Source organism: Nicotiana sylvestris, chromosome 3 (genome assembly GCF_000393655.2).
Source record: "Nicotiana sylvestris chromosome 3, ASM39365v2, whole genome shotgun sequence".
NCBI lineage: Eukaryota > Viridiplantae > Streptophyta > Magnoliopsida > Solanales > Solanaceae > Nicotiana > Nicotiana sylvestris.
In genome coordinates this window covers 127,573,293-127,594,191 of record NC_091059.1, presented here as the reverse complement: position 1 = coordinate 127,594,191, position 20,899 = coordinate 127,573,293, and positions in this window count along the sequence as shown.

The window sequence follows — 20,899 nt, the reverse complement described above, 5'->3', positions numbered from 1 at the left end:
TTTCATGGGGTCATTTGCCCCGTGCGCTTAGATTACATCAAAATTGCACGTGACATTCGTCTAGTGCACGTGGAAAGTGGGCCCCGCGGAAAAGAAGTGGTCCCCATCTCAAGAGGGTGTGGGTCAATGAATTACTAGTCAATATACAGCATAACGTGGGGTCCAGCTATCGCAGTGGTGGGCCAAAGCTAGTATGGTATGCTGGCCAAGAGGAGAGAGTGTAGCTGTGGGCCATATATTTAGGTCATTTGGATGGCAGGGCTCCATGCCCCACATCTAGGAGAATGGGCCCCAGATCTCTATTCAAGGCGGCCGCGTGGTGGTCCACTCGCTACGACTACTACTCACTACCTTTCAGGTTTGACTTTAGGTCTGCTCCTTTTTCTGGTTTTTGAGGGGTCCTATTAACGTGGGGACGCGAGACTAGGTTCGCATTTTCTGACACGTGTTGTGTGATTAGTTGTTATGTGGGACCACGTACCCGGCAGGTTGACACGTGGCAACTGCTGCCCTGGCTTTGCCGTTTGCAAATTTTACTTTATGTACCCATTGAAGTGCCGAGTCCGAAATATTAATGTTGTGGTTTTGGACTCAAAATATGTTTTTACTGTTAAAAAAAAAATATTTTTTTTATATATAATGCGGTATTACATTGCGCTATATTTTAACGGTATTTTTGTCGTTAAAATATAATGCAATGTAATACCGCGTCATATATCACGCTCTCTAATACCGCGGTATACCTGTTCATTAAAAATTCCTTCTTCCCCCAAAGACAGAACCAGTAAGCCTCCCCCATTTTTAAAGTATGTGATGACCAGGTCATCACTTGTTTTAAAACGAAACTCCGTGTTCTGAGGCCTTGAAAACCTCATTTAGAGTCACCTCGATTTGCGTGTGTAGTCCGGGCGCGTAGCCGAAAAGCTTAAATATAATAATCTGTGAAAAATGATAAGTTTTGATTATAGAATGAGCTAATTTGACTTCGGTCAACGTTTTGGGTAAACGGATCCGAACCCGTGATTTGACGGTCCTAGAGGGTCCGTAGGAAAATATGGGACTTGGGCGTATGCCCGGAATCGAATTCCGAGGTCCCGAGTCCGAGAAATGAATTTTCAAAGAAAATTATTTTCTGAAATTGTTTAAAAAAATTTGAAATGAAATTTGATTAGAACATGATGGTAGCAGGCTCGTATTTTGGTTTCGGCGCCCGGTATAGGTCTTATATACGATTTAAGACATTTATGTGGAATTTGGTGAAAAACGGATGTCATATGACGTGATTTGGACTTAAATTGTAAAGTTGATGTTTAAAGAAGTTTGAGAAGATTTCATTGATCTTGAGATTTAATTTGATATTCATGATGTTATTTTGATAATTTGATTACACGAATAAGTCCGTGGGATGTTCTTGAGGTTTTGTGTGCACTTGGTTTAGAATTCTGAGGGCTCGGGTGAGTTTCGGGTAAGTTTCGAGATGTTTTAGGCTTAAAACCAAAAATTTGCAGGTCTCTAAACCCCACCAGTGCGGTCCGCAGTCGACCTTGTGCGGAGCGCGGGGAAGGCTGTGTGGTCGCGGTTGCCTTTGTGCGGTCCGCACAGGGGCGCTGCTGTGCGGCCGCAGTCGATTTTGTGCTGTTCGCACAGGGCCCTGCTGTGCGGCCGCAGTCGACTTTGTGTGGTCCCCACAGGGGGTCTGAGGGAGGTATAAATAGACGGGATTTTCAGTCATTTTTCATTTTTCAAAACCCCAAAAACATAAGAGGCGATTTTTCAAATAACCTTTCTTTCCAAATCAATTGTAAGTTATTTTTAACTAGTTTTCTTCAATCATTAACATCTTTTAACATGATTTCACTTCAAATCAATGATTTTCATGGGAGAAATTGGGTGTTTTGGGTAGAACTTAGATTTTTCAAAAATTGGGGATTTGGACCTCGATTTGAGATCCGATTTCAAAACAAATTATATATTTGAGTTCGTGGGAATGGGTAATTGGGTTTAGGTTCGAACCTCGAGTTTAACCACGTGGGCCCGGGGGCGATTTTGACTATTTGGGTAAAACTTTGGAGAACTCATTTTTCATGCATTCAAATTGATTCATTTAACGTTTATTGATGTAATTAAGTAACTTGTGGCTAGATACGAGCGAATTGACGGAGGATTCAAGGGGTAAAGCTATAATTGAAGCTTGAGTTGTGTTCGAGACATCGATGTAAGTGTTTGGTCTAACCTTAGCTTGAGGGATTAGGAGTTGTGTCCTACTTGCTATTTGTTCCTTGTTGAGTACGACGTATAGATATGGTGACGAATATCTATGCGCTGGTGTCAAGCATGACCGTGAGTCTTATATTGTGATTTTCATGATCTCGTTGTATTATTTATGCTTTGGTAAAGATTTCTATTTGTAATGTAAAGTTGTGGAAAGAATTGTGACCTATGAACATTGAGGAGCGTTGGCTCCAATTGTATAACGAATTGTGAATGTATAAGTGATAATCGAAACTCTAGAGCATTGGCTCGAGTTGTGAAGTGAATTGTGGAGAAAAAGTGAGAAAGAGAAGAGATCATTATGTTGCCCCTTGCCGGGCTATTGTTGAGTTGAGGTTCCCTTACATTGTGTTCTTAATTGATATTACGGATGCTCAGGTTGATGATTCTTCGTGTTAGGTGTTGTAACAAGTTTGGTTATAGCTGGGTAGTTAGGTGTTGTAACAAGTGTAGTTATAGCTGAGGTAGTTAGAGGTTGAAACTAGTTGAGTTATAGTTGAGATAGTTAGGTATTGGAACAAGTTTGGTTATAGCTGTTTCTCCCTTGCCGGGACGTATATACTTGTACTGTAGAGTTCTCTTGCCGGGATAGTGTAGGCTATTGTTGATCCTTTTTCGGGACGGTTAATTATGATTATTGTTGACTGTATATTTGGAACGGGTTGCACGTCGCATTAGATATTATATTAGATCGGGTTGCATGCCGCAGCAGTTATATATGTGTATCGGGTTGCACGCTGCAACAGATATTATTTTGGATCGGGTTGCACGCCGCAACAGATATTATATTGGATCGGGTTGCACGCCGCAACAGATATTATATTAGACCGGGTTGTAGAGTTAGGAAAACTTCACATTTGTTCTTTCTCGTCGTGCGGTTTTGTTTCTCAATGCTAATTGAACTTCTACTATGTTCTTTCGCAGATGACGAGAACACGCGCTTTCTCGTCTACCGCTCAGCAGTCCAAGCCCCTAGCAGTAGCTCCCACGAGGGGTAAAGGGTAAGGGCGAGGCCGAGGCCGTGCCAGAGGCCGAGGTAGGGGTAGAGCTCAGCCCCGAGCAGCAACCCCAGTAGCAGAGCCTCAGGTTGACTTTGATGATGAGGTTCCGGCTCCAGCAGCTCCGGTGGGCCCAGCTCAGATCCCAGAGGGGTTTATTGCTACCCTAGTCCTTCAGGATGCTCTTGTCCGACTAGTGGGCCTCATGGAGAGTGTCACCCGAGCGGGCTTGCTTCCTGTAGCACCAGCCGTCTCTCAGGCTGGAGGAGGGGCCCAAACTCCTGCTACTCGCACTCCGGAGCAGGTAGCTCCTCAGATTCAGACTCCAGCGGTTTATCCAGTTGGAGCAGTTCAGCCGGGTATGGTAGCTTAGACCGGTGATGGAGCGACTATGTCTGTCGATGCTTTGTGGAGGCTGGATAGGTTCACCAAGCTCTTCACTTCCACTTTCAGCGGTGCATCTACTGAGGATCCCCAAGATTATCTAGACAACTGCCACGAAGTTCTTAGGAACATGGGTATTGTTGAAACCAATGGGGTCGATTTTGCTACATTTCGCTTGTCTAGATTCGCCAAGACTTGGAGGAGGGATTATTGCTTAGCTAGACCAGCCGGATCGCCAGCCTTGACTTGGGAGCAGTTCACACAACTATTTCTGGAGAAGTTTCTCCCCATTACTCAGCGAGAGGTTTATCGGAGGCAGTTTGAGCTCCTCCAGTAGGGTTCCATGACGGTTACCCAGTATGAGACCAAGTTCATCGACTTAGCTCGCCATGCTCCTATCATGCTTCCTACCAAGATAGAGAGGGTGAGGAAGTTTATTGATGGTCTTATTCAGCCAATTCGCCTTCAGATGGCTAGGGGGGCTAGGAGTGAGATCACTTTTTAGGAGGCGGCCAATGTGGCCCGTATAGTAGAGATGGTCCTGTCGCAGGGAGGTGGTCATGGGTCGGATAAGAGGCCCCGTCATTCAGTGGTGCCTCATCTGGAGGCAGGGATTCATATAGTAGAGGCCATCCCCCTAGGCCCTTTCAGTCAGCTCTTCAGATCTCTCACGGCACTTCAGGTAGCCGTGGTCCGCAGATACGGTATTCTGATCAGTAGTCCTACAGTGCACCACCGCTCTAGAGTTTTGGGGGTGGTCATTCGGGTCGCCAGGGTCAGTCTCAGTTTCCTCAGCCACAACACTTAGGTGAATGTTTTGAGTGTGGTGAGTATGGTCATATCAGGAGGACTTGTCCGAGGTTGGTGGGTACTCAGTCGCAGCAGCAGGGTTCCCGTACTATCGTCTAGGCACCAGGTGTTCCACAGACCGCCCAGTCAATTAGGGGTGGGGGTAGAGGTGCTAGAGGTAGAGGTAGAGGATTTAGAGGTGGAGCTCAGGCCGCTAGAGGTGGAGGCCAGCCAGTTGCAGGCCGTCTTAGAGATGGAGCCCAGGGTGGTGGGGCGCAACCCCGATGTTATGCTCTTCCAGCCAGGCCCGAGGCTGAGGCTACAGATGCAGTTATTACAGGTACAGTTCTGGTTTGTGATAGAGATGCTTCAGTGTTTTTGATCCAGGGTCCACCTACTCGTATATGTCATCTTATTTTGCACCGTATCTGGTTATGCCTAGTGATTCATTGAGTGTTCTCATTTATGTGTCTACATCGGTGGGTGATTCTATTGTAGTTGATCGAGTCCATCGTTCTTGTATTATAGTGATTGGAGGTCTTGAGACTCGTGTAGATTTGTTGCGTTTAGACATAGTCGATTTCGATGTTATATTGGGGATGGACTGGTTATCACCTTATCACGCTATCTTGGACTGTCATGCCAAGACTGTGACCTTAGCTTTACCGGGTATGCCTCGTTTAGAGTGGAGAGGGACTCCTGGTTATGCTACCCGTTGTCACACCTCCTTTTTACCCGCGCTAACAGGGGCGCAAAGGGAGTTTTTCCAATTAAAGGACAATCGAAACAGGATTTATTTATTTATTTCAGAGTCGCCACTTGGGAGATTTAGGATGTCCCGAGTCACCAGTTTAATCCCGAATCGAGGAAAAGAATGACTCTGTATTATAATTCGCGAACCAGAAATCCGGATAAGGAATTCTGTTAACCCGGGAGAAGGTGTTAGGCATTCCCGAGTTTCGTGGTTCTAGTACGGTCGCTCAACTGTCACATTCGGCTTATTTATCTGATTTTAACAATTATGAGCTTATATGCAAGTTTTAACTCTTTACCGATTTTATTATTATTATTATTATTATTATTTTAACAGAGAATTGCAACGTTGTGAGAACGTATCTCGAACCACGTCACATCAATGTACCCGTGGTTATCGACGCATTTCGACTCCGTTGAGATTTGGATTTGGGTCACATAAATGTGCACCCGAGTTTAAGAAAGTAGATTATTAAAGGCGCGCCTAAAGCGACTAGCGTATCATTATTTTGGGTAAGGCCGTGAAATTTTGCTAAACGGCCCATCCCGAAGTCTAAGTAATTTCATCAACACGTATAGAGGGCCCCTCAACTTGTGTATTTTGTTTGTCGAGGCTCGTCTTATTCATTATTTTTTTTAAAAAAAATTTGCAACGTCGTGGAAATGCATCTCGAACCACGTCAAAATCAATGTACCCGTGATTAGCGACACATTTCGACTTCGTTGAGATATGGATTTGGGTCACATAAATGCGCACCCGAGTTTAGGGAAGTAAGACTATTAAAATACGCGCCTAAAGAGACTAGTGTGTTATTACTTTGGAAAAACCGTTAAATTCGCTAAACGGTCCATCCCGAAATCTAAGTATTTATATATACACTTAATGAGAGCACCGTAGTTTATTTGTCTATTTTGGCGAGGCTCGTCTCATTTTTATTATTCAAAAGAGCAAACCTAAAAGCTATGGTGATTTTCCTATTTTTTACTTGCCTAACTAATTATTATCTTTTAAGACATACTACATCTAGATCTGCAAATTCCAAACAGTCTACGTGAAGGAATCATAATCCAAGCCCAACACAAAACTGGATGAATCGCAGACATGGGTCCAGGCCCCAAACAGATATGCATGTCAGACCCAGGCCTGGGCCATTTATTTCGGCCCTGAAGCTCATACTTTAAGCAAAGGGGCTGTCGAGCCCCAGCCGTTAAATTAAACAATGCTTCAGTTTAATGTGCACAACTGTTCACTGAAAGTTTTAAACCATCAAGTTTAATGAACTAGCTAAACTCAAAGAACAATTATTCTGATTTTTACCCCAGTTCTTATGCTAACCAACATTATCAGCTCGAGTTCATGTGTTTATCAGATTTAGAGCCGTTGTTCATGCTAGGAATTGACACGGGCAATCAAGGAAAAGCTTAACTTGTTGGGGTGATAAGCTATTGTACCGTATTATTCGCGCAATTAGTCATGTCTAATTTTGTACCCGTTTGTGATCCAAGCATCCTAAATGTGGAAGCTATAATAGTTGGCTATTAACAGTTAACTAAATCAACTATAGCAAATCTGAGCATCTCCTACAGTCCAGTACATATTCAAGGTCATATAATCAATAATCCACAGTCTCTCTAGTTTAATTACAAGACAAGTTTCAGAAATTCTAATCGATACTAATGCGTATTTGAAATCTACAACTACAAGCTATAGTAATAATGGAATACAGAAGCAAATTCATATGATAGCCGTGCCTCGTCATTTGGTTTCATAATCATTCAGATACATAGAATGACACTTCAAGGCATTAGAAACAACAAGGTACCTGGAAATATAATCGAATAGAAGGAGGAGTTAGCAACAGAAGAGCAAACAGCAGCAGCCAGGAATTCAAACAACAACCCTCACAGTTCAAGACCAATTTTTACCCAGAATCAACTCGACCACAGCCCAGAGCATGTTGCAAAACCAATAGCAACAACAAATATCAAAACGATCAGACTCAATAGAGTTTGGATTAAACCAAAAAAAACTCAATCAGTAGGCTGCTGAACCACTACAGTAATGGGAATCACTGTCCAGAACTCAACTTACACCTATGAATGCAATGAAACCCTATATTTTTCTGGTTTTCTGTCCTTAAACTCCCCAGAACTCTAAAAAAACTGAATGTCTTAGCTTTTAAATGTTGTCTGAGACTGCCTCTTTAAAGAACTCTCAGAAACTCCCTATTTTCAGATTTGCTTTTTCTCTTCTAAGGTCTCCCAAAAGAAAAGCCAGACCAGACTCAAAGCCCCCCTCTAATTCTGTCCAGACCCCTATTTATATCCAACACTTGACCTTGCCCCCTCTCAAAAGCACTCAGGCAGAATTCCTCAACTAATTCTGCCCATGATCTCCTTTTAATTCCACTAGAGTATGTCTTTCTCCCATTATCCCTTGTCCTTTCCTTATTTAAGTTTAAATAGGTATGGGCTCCTATTTCTTAATCCATTTCCTTTAAATCTTCCCCTACCATTATGTTTTGATCCCCATTAGCACTTAAACAATTCATTAGTTTAATGGTACTTTAGTACCCTACTGTCAGACCATTCAACTCAAACCAATTTCAAACCTTTTAAATCCTAAAATACCCTCCTAGAGTCCCTGAAATTACTGTCCTACCCCATCCCTTTCACTCTGTACCAAACCCTTCAGCTATAACCAGTTCAAACTATCAAAATCCTAACAACTGACTCCTAACTCAACTGGACAGATTACAAAACTTCAAATTTGAAAGACCAGTAGACCTCCTGATGACCAACTAGGTAGGTAATCGACAACATGAATTGCAAGCAAAGGGAATCACACACTATAGAACAAGTTTTAATTCACAACAGTTTTGACTAAACCCAACTACTCTCAACATGAGACTGCAATAGAGATGAGGCAAAGCAAGTGTCATGAAAAGAAACCTGATTAATAGCACAAGTCTAGATTCAAACAATCATGAAATATTTCCTAAGCATTAGGTCTATTGTATAGGCCAACATCACTGATTAAGGAATCACAATGACAAAGTAATTGATAGCCTGAACTTAAACCAAACTAAACAGACATAAATTAGACCAATTCTTGACAAATTCAACTCGCAAACTAGCCCAAATTTGGACCTTAGACTACTGACCATAATTCAAACGGGAAATTCATGCCAATTTATAGAAGAGGAAGGGACAGAGTAAACAAATGGAACTACAAGAGTGAACAATCAAAACTGGACGTAAAAGACTTACCCGAATCACAACTCGATAAAAACAACTCGAGGCTCTTCCCACTTTCAAGCCGAGACGGACCTTAACCATGTGTTTTCGAAGAAAAACAGCATGGCTAAAGTCAGTCTCTGGCTCAAAATTCTTGGAACCTGGCCTGCCTAACTTCGATCTGGAATCCGAGCTACCCCACGATGATTTGAAAAGAGTCGATCAAGGATTCATGGTGAGGGGGTCCAGGAGATCACAGGGTGTGAGTTTGGTGGCCATTGAACGGATTAGGGTTTGGTTCGATTCCTTTGATCTAAGATTCGAGGGGCTCGGGGGTGATTCGAAGAACAATGAGCGTGGATTCAGAGAGGGGATGGTTTGGTGGTTCGGGGGTGTGATTTTCACGATCATCGGAGCCGGCGCCGCTGGGTTTTCAGGCGAAGGGAACGAGGGCGGCTAGGGTTTTGGTTGGGTCGTTTGGTTTGTCTCTGAAAGAGACGAAGGATGAAAATGAGGCGGGTGAAGGGGTTTGGGGGTGTTTTGATATATTGAAAATAAGTTGATTAATCTGGGCCATTGGATGATGGGAACCAACGGTCTAGATTAATTTACTTAAGCCAAACGGGGTCGTTTAGTAGTGACGTGGTCGGGGCGGGTATAGGAACAGGTATGGGGAATGGGTCAACATGGGTTGTGGGAGGGGTAACCTGGACCGTTGGATCAAATCATACCAACGGCCCAGATTGATCGTCAGTGAACGATGTCGTTTTGGCCGTCTCCGAGACCAGCCGGCTTGGGCCTGGGTTGGGGTGTGACATTGGGCGGTTGGGGTGTGACATTGGGCCTGACCCTTTCTTTTAACACCAGCCCAGTCCTTTTTCTCTTGTTTCTAGTTTTTCTTTTATTTTCTTTTTTGATTCCTAATTACCAAAATTCCAAAATTAACTTAGAAAATACTAATTAACCCTTAATAATAATTATCACGCAAAATTTAGATACAAAAATAATCACTCAATTTGACATTAAACCCTAAAAATGTGAAGTACGTTATTTTTCGATTTTTCCATTTTCGTAAAACAAATTACTGTTTAATTAAAATTGTAAATGCAAATGCAACACATATAATTTTTGTATTTTTGTTAATTTAATGTAAAAATAAACATGTACAGACAAAAATACAAATAAATTACAAACAACACAAAACCATTTTATTTTGAATTTTTGGGAGTAGTTTTCGTAGGGCAAAAATCACGTACTCACAGCTGCCCTCTTTGTCCGGAAACACGAAGAGTTTTCGTGCAAAGATAAAGTGAGCGAATACGAGCGATTTTTGCCCGCTCGTCTACTCCGTGTGAAGCATTTTTGAAAGATTTGACCGAACCTCTGCTTCAAAGGTTTCCTACATATCCCTGGCTAAAAGGGAATCAGGTCAATGTAGTTCGGGAAGTTTTGGTAGCTGGGACTACCATGGGACTAGGATTTTGCTGTTACTGCTGTTGCATGCTGCTGCTACTGCTTACCGACCTCCTTATTACACTATGCGATAAGAAAACAAGAAGCTAGACTAAACTATGAATTACAAACTCCTTATCTTCAGCTTGATCTTGCCTCTCTTGTTGCCTTGCTGTCTTGTTGATTTGTGTTTCCTCCGCTGTTTCTTTACTTCTGGCTCGACTTGTGGTTTTCCTTCTACTTTCTGCTGGGGATTTTTTTTTGTAACCCTCCGCTCTCCGAGTGGGCTCCTGACTTCCACTACGACTTAAAAATATAACACCTCCATTCTCCAGGCGGGCTCCTGACTTCAACTACTTCTTAAGAATATAACACCTCCATTCTCCAGGTGGGCTCCTGACTTCAACTACTTCTTAAAAATATAACACCTCCATTCTCCAGGCGGGCTCCTGACTTCAACAACAACTTAAAATATAACACCTCCATTCTCCAGGAGGGCTCCTAACTTCCGCTAATATAACACCTCCATTCTCCAGGCGGGCTCCTGACTTCGACGACTTCTTAAAATATTACACCTCCATTCTCCAGGCGGGCTCCTGACTTCAACTACTTCTTAAAATGCGTTCTATTGCCGTTGTTCCTTCCTGCCTCCTGGACCATTTTCCTTCTAACTTGAATTATCTTCTTTCAGAACTGCTTCCCTCAAAACTGGTGTTTCATTCCTCTGAAAACTGCTGGGGATAACACCGGTGTTTCATTCAAAAATATGTTATTCTCTTCCTTCAAAGACTACTTCCCTTAAAACTGGTGTTTTCCTTCCTCTGAAACTACTTCCCTTAAGACTTGTGTTATCTTCCCCCAGACATTGCTTTCTTTAAAACTTGTTTTGCCTTCTCCCGAAAACTGCTGGGGATACCGCTTCCCTCAAAACTTGTGTTAGACTTCCATAAAATTTTCGAAATGAGAGAAAATTTTCCGCCCCAGTTTGACAATCCTTCTTGTGGCATGTCTTTCCGTCATCAATAACATTTCCTGTCCCTGCTTCAAATCAAAGAAAATTTGTTAGTTTAAAACGTGGGGGACGTTCCTGCTGGGGATGGTTTTCCCTTTTTCCTTTTTCCATGCTCTGCGTGGTTCGACCATCTTGAAACTTGGCCGATAACTTTCGACCTTCTTGATGCTTCTGTATCCACCCACTTCTCGATCGTTGTTTGTCACTTTCACTCCATACTTTCCATGACATCTTAGAACAATCCGTCATTTGGTCTTATAATGACGTCTTTCTTGTCCCGTCACATTATCTTCGGCCTATCTTATCCCCATTTACCTTATCCCATGTTGGCGACTGGTAGTTGGCTTTGAAAATCCTTCTTAAAAACAAACTTCCATAAATATCTTTAACCAAAAGAAATGAAAGATGATGACTTCAAAAGATAAAAAGAAAAATCTTCCTAAAGAATTGTTTGAAGAGAAAAAAGGAAAAGGACTTATCTGAATGGTGTAACCGATCTCAATGATCATGTCGTGCATTTCGGCTTAATCAACCCAGTCTATTGTATCACTCAATCTTTCTGATGGTCTTACTTTGCATTTCAAAAGGTCCTGCAACCCAATTCTTTTGCCGAATCAACATCTTTGTTCTACTTGATGCCTCGACGGATCATTTCTGTAAACCTTACCTCGTTTGCCCACTTTCATTTCCTTGTCGCCTTATAGTGCCCTTCGAGGGGTTTTCACTAATAAGACTCTCTCGTTTCTCTTAACTCCCGTCGCCCTATGGTGCCTGTGAAGGTTTTCACCAATAAGACTCTCATTTTATTTCTCTCAACTTCCGTCGCCTTATGGTGCCTGTGAAGGTTTTCACCGATAAGACTCTCATTTTATTTCTTTTCAGCTGGGGATTGGGATGTTGCTGATAAGATTCTCTCATTTCATTTCCTTTCTGCTGGGGATTCTCTCATTTCATTTTTTTCTGCTGGGGACCAGAGTGTTACTCCAGACTTCCATTTGCCCGACTTGACACTTCTCGGATACTGATCGGGAGGTCTTTTGGACATCAATATGGGTTTCTGGTGTATGGCTAAAGAAAAATTTAAAATAATTTTGATGGGTAAAACCTTACAACTCTTGGAATCAACTTTTTTTCCCCAAAAATTATAAACACCACTTCTGCCCCAGTTTTTCTTGCTTGGGGATTTTTGATTCTTATTACACTATGACCGAGCCGTGAGGCGCCTACGTATCCTTTTGAGGAATCAGGTCAAACGTAGTTCCCATTTCCTTTGTTTTTCTTGTGACTTTTCTTTTGTCTTTATTATCATTATTTTTCTTTTCTCCCTTTTTTCATTTTCATTACTGATTCCAAAAGAGGGGTATGAAAGAATAAATAAGGCTCAAGAGGGGAAGCAAAGGTTGAAGTGTCTGGATGGAAGAACAAATTGCCTCCGTCATTTCATTCTCTGATACCATGCCAAATGCAAACAAACAACAATTACAATTAAAAGAAATCATACATAATATCTCTTAACTGCGTCAGAGTTGATAGCCATATCGATGCATTTTCCTTCGACATCTGTTAAACATAAAGCACCATTGGACAACACTCTGGTTACAACGAATGGCCCTTGCCAATTCGGGGCGAACTTGCCTTTTGCCTCAGCCTGATGTGGAAGGATGCGTTTCAGTACTTGCTGACCCACTTCAAACTTCCGGGGACGCACCTTTTTGTTGTATGCTCTTGCCATTCTCTTTTGATATAACTGGCCATGACACACAGCTACCAATCCTTTTTCATCAATCAAATTCAACTGCTCCAGATGAGTTTTGACCCATTCATCATCATCAATCTCAGCTTCAGCGACAATCCGAAGGGACGAGATTTCAACTTCTGCAGGTATTACGGCTTCAGTTCCATATATCAACAAATAAGGAGTTTCCCCTACTGAAGTACGGACAGTAGTGCGATAACCCAGCAATACAAATGGTAATTTTTCGTGCCATTGCCTTGAACCTTCTACCATTTTCCGAAGTATCTTCTTTATGTTTTTGTTGGCTGCCTCAACTGCTCCATTCGCCTTGGGACGATATGGGGTGGAATTGCGGTGTGTAATCTTAAACTGTTGACATACCTCTTTCATCAAATTGCTGTTAAGATTAGCACCGTTATCCGTGATGATCACCTTCGGGATTCCAAATCGACAGATGATATGTGAGTGAACAAAATCAACCACCGCTTTCTTGATCACAGACTTGAAAGTTTTGGCCTTAACCCATTTGGTGAAATAATCAATGGCTACCAGAATGAACCTATGCCCGTTGGATGTTGCCGGCTCAATTGGTCCAATGATATCCATGCCCCAAGCGACGAAGGGCCATGGTGCTGACATTGTGTGCATTTCCGATGGTGGAGAATGAATCAAATTTCCGTGTATCTAGCACTGATGACATTTGCGCACAAAACCAATACAATCTCGCTTTATGGTGAGCCAATAATAACCTTCTCGGAGAATTTTCTTCGCCAGCACATATCCGCTCATATGTGGTCCGCAGACTCCTGAATGTACTTAGGACATGACAGCCATAGCCTGTTTAGCATCTATGCATCTTAACAATCCCAGGTCTGGTGTTCTTTTATACAGAACTCCTTCACTCAAGAAAAATCCACTTGCCGACCGTCGAATTGTCCTCTTTTGATCCCTCATGGCTTGCACTGGGTATATCCCCATTCTGATGTATTCCTTGATATCGTGGAACCATGGTTCGCCATCCAGTTCTTCTTCAACTATGTTACAATAAGCATGCTGATCTCGGACTTGAATATGAAAAGGATCGACATAAGCTTTGTCCGGATGGTGCAGCATTGATGCTAGGGTAGCCAAAGCATCGGCGACCTCATTATGGACCCTTGGAATATGCCTGAACTCCACTGATCTAAATCGTTGGCAAAGATCATGTAAGCATTGTCGGTATGGTACGAGCTTCAGATCTCGCGTTTCCCATTCTCCTTGAATTTGATGTACCAGAAGGTCCAAGTCTCCCAAGACCAAGACTTCCTAGACATCCATGTCTGCAGCTAACGTTAAACCCAAAATACATGCTTCGTACTCAGCCATATTGTTGGTACAATAAAAACGAAGCTGAGCCGTAACAGGATAGTGATGCCCTGTTTCAGAAATAAGCACAGCTCCTATTCCGACTTCTTTCATGTTAGCAGCCCCATCAAAGAAAAGTTTCCAACTTGGTTTTTCGTCCTGTTCTAGTTCATCAATATGCATCACCTCTTCATCAGGAAAATAAGGCCTCAGTGGCTCATACTCTTCATCGACCGGGTTCTCGGCCAAATGTTCGGCCAATGCTTGGGCTTTCATCGTAGTCCGAGTCACATAGATTATGTCAAACTCTGTGAGCAAAATCTGCCATTTTGCAAGTCTTCCTGTCGGCATAGGCTTTTGAAAGATATACTTCAACGGATCCAAACGCGAAATGAGGTAGGTAGTGTAGGATGACAAATAATGTTTCAACTTCTGTTCTACCCAAGTTAGGGCACAACATGTCCTTTCCAGGTGAGTATACTTAACCTCATAAGCCGTGAACTTCTTGCTAAGATAATAGATGGCTTGCTCTTTCCTGCCGGTGACGTCATGCTGCCCCAGTACACAACCAAATGAATTTTCCAAGATTGTCAAGTAAAGAATCAAAGGTCTCCCTGGGTCTGGGGGAACTAGCACAGGTGGGTTTGTCAAGTAACCTTTTATCTTGTCAAACGCTTCTTGACACTCATCAGTCCACCTGATCGCAGCGTCCTTCCTCAACAACTTGAAAATAGGCTCACAAGTTGTCGTGAGCTGAGCAATAAACCTGCTGATGTAGTTCAGCCTTCCTAACAGACTCATCACTTCAGTCTTGTTCCTCGGAGGGGGCAAATCTTGTATGGCTTTGATCTTTGATGGGTCCAACTCGATGCCTCACCAGCTGACTATGAATCCTAACAGCTTTCCGAATGGAACACCAAAGGCACACTTGGAGAGGTTAAGATTGAGGTTGTACCTGCGAAACCTATGGAAGAATTTCCTCAAATCCTTGACGTGGTCGGCCTTATGCTTTGATTTTATGATCACATCATCTACGTATACCTCAATCTCCTTGTGTATCATATCATGAAACATAATAGTCATTGCCCTCATATAAGTTGCCCCAGCATTCTTCAAACCAAATGGCATTACCCGATAGCAATAAGTTCCCCAAGGCGTGATGAATGCCATCTTTTCTGCATCTTCTTCATCCATTAGAATCTGATGATACCCGGCATAGCAATCCACAAAAGATCCAATCTTGCACTTGACACAATTGTCAATCAGAATGTGTATATTGGGTAGTGGGATGTTATCCTTCGGACTTACTTTGTTGAGATTGCGGTAATCGACACATACTCTGATCTTGCCATCCTTCTTCGGCACAAGCACAACATTAGCCAACCAGACAGGATATCGATTGACCCGAATAACCTTTGCCTCCAACTGCTTGGTAACTTCTTCTTTAATCTTCACAGTCATCTTAGTTTTGAATTTCCTCAACTTTTGCTTGACGGGTGGGAACGCTGGATCAGTGGGAAATCTGTGGACCACTAAATTAGTGGTTAAACCTGGCATGTCGTCATATGACCACGCAAAAACATCTTTGTACTCAATGAGTGCTTTGATTAACTCCTCCCGGATTTTTGGCTCGAGGTGGACACTTATCTTAGTCTCTCGAACATTGTCTGTGTCACCTAAATTGACGGCTTCTGTGTCATTCAAATTGGGTTTGGGTTTTCCTTCGAAGTGAATTAACGCTTTACCAATATCTTCGAAGGCTTCATCATCATCATCGTATTCTGATTCGTAATCGCAATCTACTTCTTGAACTATCATTTCGGAATCAGATTGATTTTTAAGACTGGGCTGAGGATTCCTTATGCACGCCATGTCATTAAGACCAGTATAAAGAGAACTGTACAGAAAAAGAAAAGAAGAAAACAAAATTAAAATAAAATAAGGAATGAAGAAGAAACTTTTTTATTTTATTGAATTACGGGATAACAAGGTTTCACACTTTGATGAACACAACAAAAATAAAAGGAATCTGGACTACAACCCTGGAATAATCCAGAAAACAGGAAGGAAAATCAGAGCCAACTACCAAGACTCCCTCCGAATGGGAAAAGGAGTAGCCATCCAATTGTTGATTTTTGCCTTTGGCCCCACAAACTGCACATCCGCCTTGCCGGACCCTTCCCCAACTTCTACCATGTTGATTTCGGTGAACAATCTTTCAAATCCCTCATTTAAGTCTCCATCTGCACCAATCAATGGCCCTGTAACCTTGGACAACAATTGCTTTTTGATGCTCGGCCTGACAAAAGATTTGGACAGGCGCGGGATTGGCTTAGGAAGGACCCAGACTCTTTTTTTCAACTTGCGGGCCCATCTCACATCCGCCACTGTAGGCTTGAACCCCAACCCAAAGGTATCCAGAGTTTTGGGCAAAGAAACCGGTTGAACAATACCCTGAAGATCAACCCCTAAACATTTGCCTGGCACAAACCTGTTTTTCAACATCTCCGAGGCTACCATGACAGTTGCAACTGCTATTTTGGGAAGTGGGATTCTTTCACCCTCGGGAACTTTGTCCACTGAAACCGTATCGAAAACCTGGTAAACCCACGACCCTTTGTCATCGTCAGTCTCTATGAAGGGTACGATGGCATCACTTACGGCGCTTGTATTATCTTCCCCATGTACTACAATCTCTTGCCTATCCCATTCGAATTTGACCATCTGATGTAGCGTACAAGGCAAAGCTTTGGCGGCGTGGATCCAGGGTCGCCCCAACAGAAGATTATATGACACTGCCACGTCTAACACTTGAAACTCCATGGTGAACTCGACCAGACCAATTGTTAATTCAAGTATGATGTCACCCACTGTGTCTGTACCACCACCATCAAACCCTCAAACATAGATGTTGTTCTTGTGAATTCTGTCACCATCGACCTTCAGTTTGTTCAAGGTGGTCAAAGGACAGATATTGGCACTGGACCCATTATCAATCAATACTCGAGTGACTACCGAGTCTTCACACTTCACAGTCAAATAGAGGGCTCTATTATGTTCTGTACCCTCAACGGGCAACTCATCGTCTGAAAAAGTGACCTTGTTGACCTCAAAAATCTTGTTTGCTATTTTCTCCAGATGGTTCACAGAGATCTTATCCGGAACATGGGCTTCGTTCAGAATTTTCATCAATACCCGGCGGTGCTCATCTGAATGGATCAACAAGGATAATAATGAGATCTGTGCCGGGGTCTTCCTTAACTGCTCCACAATGGAGTAATCTTGCGCCTTCATTTTCTTTAAAAATTCTTTCGCCTCTTCCTCGGTAACTGGATTCTTTGTTGCTACTGGATGGGCCCTTTTTAACTCTACGGGAGCAAAACACCTTCCCGAACGAGTTAGACCTTGGGCTTCACACACTTCTCCTTTGACTTCTTTCCCTTTGTAAATCACCATCACCCGTTCATAATTCCAAGGAACAGCCTTTCTGTTGATCACTGGAAGTTGAGTTACCGGTTTTATAATAACAGGCTCTGTGCGAGCACCCTTCACGACCACAACAGGTTTACTTGCAACCCCTGGCACTACCACTTTAGCTTTCTCGGGTTTCACTGCAACAAGGCTCGACGACCCTCTCTCGCCTACCACAACTGGCTTATCATCTACCCCTCTCAACTGGACCACTGATTTCCCACTAGTTACTTTTTCCTTTGAGCTTGTTTCGCTGGAACGGATCATCATTACCGTCTGTGAGGGCTTCCTGGGCTCCCCCTCTTTGTGTATCAACTCAATCATGTGTATCTCATGGTGAGCTGGCAGTGGATTCTGATTAATATTTGGTGCTTCTGGTGCTTGAACCTCGATCCGATGAGTATCGATAAGCTCTTGCACAGCTATTTTCAGCTTCCAACATTTCTCTGTATCGTGCCCTGGGGCCCCTAAACAGTACTCATAACTCACCGAATTGTCAAGATTTGTAGGAGGAGGATTTGGCATTTTAGGCTCAATGGGATTCAGCATGCCCAACTGCCTCAATCTGTGGAAAAGACTGGTATATGATTCCCCCAGTGGAGTGAAAGTCTTTTTCTTTTCTGACCTCTCATTCTTGAGGGTTGGGTTTGGTCGGAAACCTGTCCCGGGGGGATTTCTGTAGGCCCTTGGGGGTGGATATATGTTTTGTGGAGCTGGGTATGGATTTTGTGGAACCGGTGCATGCTATGACGCGTGTGCCGGAGTTTGGGTATAGGTTTGTGCATGATGGACGGAAATATGGGGATCTGGCGGTGGATAGTAATGTTGTGGAGGTCTATATGGAGTATGGGGGTAATTTTGGTGGTAGGGTCGTGATTGGCTATAGTAGGGTGACGGGCCTCTAGATCCGAACTAGGCTCCGGACTCAACAGTCGTGACATCTTCTTTCTTCTTCTTCCCAAGTACACCCCGAGTGCCGCTTTGGATGGCCTGAGTGGTTGCCTTGATCGCTGAATAGCTCATGATTTTGTTGGACTTAAGCCCCTCCTCGACCATGCCTCCCATTTTTACAACCTCATTAAAAGACTTGCCAATTGCGGACACCAAATGACCAAAATAAGTTGGCTCCAAAGCCTGCAAAAAGTAATTGACCATCTCGCTTTCTTTCATTGGGAGATATACCCTTGCTGCTTGCTCCCTCCACCGGAAACCATATTCTCTACAGCTTTCACTCTACTTCTTTTCCAGTTTGGTCAGGGATAGTCGGTCTGGAATGATCTCAAGATTATATTGAAAGTGACAAGCGAATGCTTAGGCCAAATCGTCCCATGTGTACCACCTTCTATGATCTTGTCTGGTGTACCATTCTAACGCCGATCCACTTAAGCTTTGGCTGAAATATGCCATGAGTAATTCATCTCTTCCGCCCGCTCCCCTCATCTTGCTATAAAAACCTCTCAGATGAGCCACCGGATCACCGTGTCCGTTGTACAAGTTGAACTTGTGTATTTTGAACCCTGTCGGTAGTTGTACATTTGGGAATAAACACAGATCTTTGTAAGCCACGCTTACCTGACCTCCTAGCCCTCTCATATCCCTGAAGGATTGCTCTATTCTTTTCATTTTTCTGAACATCTCTTCCTGTTCAGGATTTCTGGCCGATTTTTCTGCTTTCCTGGTAGGTCAGAATGTGGATCATGTGAATAGGCTTCGGGCGCTTTGAAGGTAAGCTCCGGGGCAAAATACTGGTTGTCCTGCGCTTAGAACAAAGGTTCATTCGGGGATTTATGGAGTGCAGTTGGTGGAGATGCCACAAAGACAGGGGTGGTTGGTGGAGGAGGGTATGGAATTGATTTTGGCAGTGGAGCTTGTGGCGTATGAGAAGTAGTGCCATGGTAGTGTTGATAAATGGGAAAACCTGGATCGGTGGTGGGATGATCCTAAGACTGAGCTAATGGTGGGGTAAAAGCCGGGTTGGCTGGGTAAGCTGGCGGTGATTGCCCTTTGGACCAGGCCTGGTACATTTTGGCCATCTGTTGCTTAAGCTTGAGCATCTCCTCTTTCATTTTATAGATGTCCAACTCCTCTACCTCAACGCTAGTGTCGACATCTGGGCTAGACATGATTTCTGGTACTGGTCCCTTTGATCTGGTTTGGTAATGGTAATGTGTCAGTATCCTCTAAATAAACTAACTGCTTGAATTCTCTGGAAATCAACAAACTTGTTAGTTTTTAGAGTTTAACACATATGCAATTAAACGTTGGGATGCAATGCACCTAGGAAATTAACCATTTCTATCATGTATTTGCTTCGGTTGCGTGCGTCATTCCGACCTCTCATAATTGTGCCCCTTTTTTAAGCTTCATTCTTTATTTATTTTTTCATTTTTCCCTTTTTTTATTTTTTATAGAGGTGGTCGAATCCTATAGAGATTGCCTACGTATCATGTCCCCGCATGAATCAGACCGTGCGTAGTTCTGTCACGAGTGCGAAAAATAAAGACACCATTTTTGGATTTTTCAATCTTCATCAGCAAAACGTTTTATTACAAGGAAAAACATTTTTGAAAGGAAACTGACAGGCTTGATACAGACTACAGACTTTATGCAAAAAGGGAAATGCAAACTCCAACGGACAATAGACTCCGAAGACAAGGAAAATACAGACTCAAACTATGAATGTCTCAAAGTTTTGAATTTTGGCGCCCGCGGGGCGTCGTTCGGCCTCGCCGTGGGCTTTGGTGCAAGGCCCCTTTGCTGATCTTTCAAATCTTCCATGATCTGGTGGACATAAATCATTATTGAAGCAAAGAAGGTGGTATGGAACATATCCTCACAAGATAGGCACTTTATGGTGGTGTAGTGCCCGATATCGTCGATTCTTCCCTTGATTTTGTCCCTTTCCATAAGCAATCGCTCTATTTGTTGATTCCGCGTCTCCAGCACTTAAGCGTTGTAAAAGAGTTGATCCTGAAACTCATTCATCTGTTTCTTCATTCGTGCCACCAGATCATAGTAGCGCTTCTTATTTGTTCTGGTATCTCGGGCTTGTCTGAAGATCCGCTCTTCGTAGTCCCTCTTCATTTGTTGCATGAACTGTACTTGCTCTTCTGTCTTCTTTATCCATTTCTCCTGGATTCTCGCTAGACCAGCTTTAGATTTTTCCAGGTCTTCTTGATACTCGAGGACTTTCTTCTTTAGACCGTTTATGAGCCTTTTATCAGCCTGGCTTCTCTCCTGGCTTCTGGCAGCTATTTTCATTTCCTAGATTTGAGTTTTGAGGACCTCGTTTTCCTAACCTAGTTTTCTCCTTTCTCCCTCATCTGCAGCGATATGCAAATCTTTCTCAAATTTCAAATCCATAACTTGCTTCTCCAACTTGCCTATTGTCATCCTGTACTCGTGTTCTTTAGCCAACCAATCCCACTGTTCTTGCGATGCCTTGACGAACTC